Source organism: Amphimedon queenslandica, unplaced genomic scaffold (assembly GCF_000090795.2).
Source record: "Amphimedon queenslandica unplaced genomic scaffold, v1.1 AMPQUscaffold_13186, whole genome shotgun sequence".
NCBI lineage: Eukaryota > Metazoa > Porifera > Demospongiae > Haplosclerida > Niphatidae > Amphimedon > Amphimedon queenslandica.
The window spans coordinates 103,606-107,224 of record NW_003546578.1 but is presented as its reverse complement, the minus strand read 5'-3'; positions in this window follow the sequence as shown (position 1 = coordinate 107,224).

The window sequence follows — 3,619 nt, the reverse complement described above, 5'->3', positions numbered from 1 at the left end:
CTTCTACTGGACGACAGCCTTGCAAATGCGTCCGGCAGCTGGACGGTTAACCACTTTTTAACTTTTAGCCAAAATGCAGGAAACTGTGATAACTCTTCTCAAAACAAAATAAACACAAAAATACTTTGTAATTGTAATTGTACATAATAGAGCATGTCTGTACACATTGTCTAGCAAATATTTACAGCTTTTCATAATCAGAAGTAAAGAAACAATGCTAGAAAGAAAGCCATTTCCCTAATGGTTTGAATGGGACCATGTGAATTAGCTAAAACTTACGTATCTTAAGAGAAATAGATGCCATTGGATGATGTCATTGTCTAGCACAAATTACATAATCAAGTTATGTTTATCTATTTATTATTATTATCTATGACTTTACAACAACAGAGAGTGGACAAAGAGAACACAGTTTAGGAAAGTTGAAAGTACCCTAAGCATAGTTGGGGACCAAAGATAAGACAGAACTATAACTCAATTGTAGTGATAGATATGTAGAAAAGAGAGGAAAGAGAGAGGTGAATTGGAGTATAAAAAAAGTGAGCAAGGACATTCTAATTAAATAAAGCGTAACATATTTGACATGGACACATGAATTGAAAGGTGCAGGGGAGAGATGAATTAAAATTTAGCTCTAGGTTGTTACATATAATTATATGATTTTTGTGCTGGATAAGAAAGAGAGAGAGATTAATGTTGGTACTTTATTTCACAGAGGTGGCAATCTGTGAAAATACGAGAACCGTATGATATTGTTTAGAGTATAGTGATGTTGTAAGTTCCAGTTTGTTGCTGACATGGTTGATCTGTCATAAGAACAGAATGGAACATATTTCAGTATGTTAAAGTTTAGGGAAGGATGCATGAGGCTTTATAGGAAAAACAGTATGTTACAAAAATTATAATGGTGAATTATGGGAAGAAGACCCAGCTTTCTATAATCTGTGAATTATAGATTCCGCCTTCTTAAGCTGGGTCTTCTACAGCATTACCAGTGAGCACTTACAGTGGTTAAAAAGAAGTTGAGCTTGCTCAGACCAGATAACAAGTGAATTAAGCTCTTCTTGCATACATCTGCAGTCAAATAAGGAAGAGACTGCACAGACACATTTAGTGTCATCTGGAAACATTAACAGGGTAGCTAGTTTAAGAAAAGAAGGCAACTCATTTAAGTATAACGTAAATTAAAGGGGAGCCATTACACTCCCTCGCAGAACACCTGATAATGCAGGTTACAAGGTAGATTAGGCTTCCCAAACTTTAAGACACTGATGACTTGAGTTGAGATAATACCTAAACAAGGCTAAGAGGTCGCCTGAAATACTAAAAGTGGCTAATTTGTCGAGTTGTTTATTGTGGAGGATGCTGTCAAAAGCTTTCTTTATGTCAAGGTACACCACATCAACAGTACACTTTTCTTTTAAGGAGCCTAAAATCTTACGCAGAAAGATTAGGAGCTGATGTAACACAGATCTTTTAGCCAAAAATACAAATTGATCGCAAGAGATGAGAGGTGAGACATGAGCCACAAATTTAATGTAAATCAAGTTCTGAAGTCCGTTAGAAACACAGGAAAAAAAGAGAGATAGGTCAATCAATAGCTACATTAGATATATTTCTAGATTTAAACACAGGATAAGATAGATTAACCAGTCACTAGGAATAGTAGAATTTGACCAAGACTGAGTAAACAAGTGATGGAGGGGGAATATAGTGGAAAACAGCACCCAAGTAGGACAATGGGACCAATACAATCCACTCCTAAGGCCTTTGAAGGATCAGGACGGCAGAGAATATCATATACTTCTGATTCATAGAGACAGTCGAAAGATCATATATGGGACAGATGGAAGGACAGGTGGATGGAGATTGACGAATGAAGGCAGAAAAGTAGTATTGGTTAAAGGATTTTGCAATAGTCATCTCTGTCTTAGTTGGTATAGAGTTGTAAGTCATATGACTTGGGATTCCAGGCGATTGTCACACAGATCTTAAATAATGGAAATTTTGAGAGTTGTTACCCTTGTTTCATTTGACAAGGTGCTTCTTGTAAACAGCCTTTGCTATGATTACTCTATTGGCGACAGTTGCAGAATTTTGTCCTGCTTTGCTGTTGATGCTGGCTTCAGTGATTTCTTCCATGACTTCATTTTATTATAGAGATGTATAATTTCAGGAGTAAACCCCGGAGGTAAGCGTTTTGCTCTTAGCTGCACTTGTGGTGTAATAAGCTCAACCCTCATAATTGGAAAGTTCCACATTAACATGAAGTTTGCCACATCATTTATGGTTCTGTAGACTTTGCCTTACAATGTGAAGAATTCAGCATCTTGAAGAAGGTCATCATAACGTTCAGGGCTGTTTTCTTAAAGCTGGAACAACACTTTGAAGAGAAACTGTTGATCAAATGGTTTACCAGAGACAGAGTTGTACAATCCATCAGCTGTGGTCCAGATGTATTGGTACTTTGTTGAGTGAGCGCAAGGCTCATTGAAATTATGGCAATATTATGTTCCTTTTTTTGACTATTCAAACTCACAAGGAGAAAAAGTAACTATGTTAAATAAATTTCTTCATAATAACGAGAATGAGCAAAGTCGATGCATCAAACCGATTACAGTGGCAGAGCTATTAAAGCCAATACCTTCCCTTTAGAAAATATTACAATCTAGTAAGCCCCTCCTTCACCGAATGAGTCATATTTTTGCTATGAACCTGCAAATAGAACTGTCAATATATACAAACTTTTACTTTTTCTGATGAAATAACTACAGTACTTGGTACTGCCAGTTGCAGAAGGAGATATGCTTAAGGCTGATATTATAGTATTTGGTCACTTTTTGTGACAAATGGCAAACATGTCAAGGTAGCAAGTTATCACAAATCAGTGGTCCTACTGGGTTATAAAATCAAGCAAAAATAATCATTTCATTTTCAAGAGCTCTCAATCACAATCTCTTATAACATATACTCAACTTCTGAAGTTAGTTATAGATCAATTTTCTATTGAAAACAAGTTCAAGATGTATCGATTGAAGTGTCAACCTAAAAATTCTCAAAAAACTGGTATTAAAAGTGGCGTCATCTGAGAATATTAACTTTCAGACCAAAAATTTGGAAAATTTTATTATACCAAACAAATGCTCTTGAAATTCTCTATTGATTGGTGCTTGTTGAGTGTTAATGCGGCTTACCTATCTTGAGTTATAAGCCTCCGTGTTTCGTTCTTCCAAGCAAGAAGTGGAGAAATTGCTGGAAAACCAATTTTTCATGTTTGTATTTACTTTTCCTGTTAGAAATGACATCGCATGACTGATCACATGACTATACAAGTTCAAAATGGAGAAAAAGTTGCTTGAAGGTGTTGTTACTTATAATTCTCGTTCAATCATTGTTTAGGATAAAGACAAAGGTAAGCTTTACAGTCAGTGTGGTTGTTAAGAGTGGCTGGAGCGTTCTTATTTTGTAGGCGCTCATTAAAAATGTGTGTGGCGTATTAAGCTCTCAAGATTTAGGTGATGGTTTGTTATCCTTTCTCTTCTAGCCATCAAGCCAACTAAGGAAGAAGCCAGGACCATTCCAACTACTGTGTGCATTCCCTGTTGGTGCTCTGAGAACA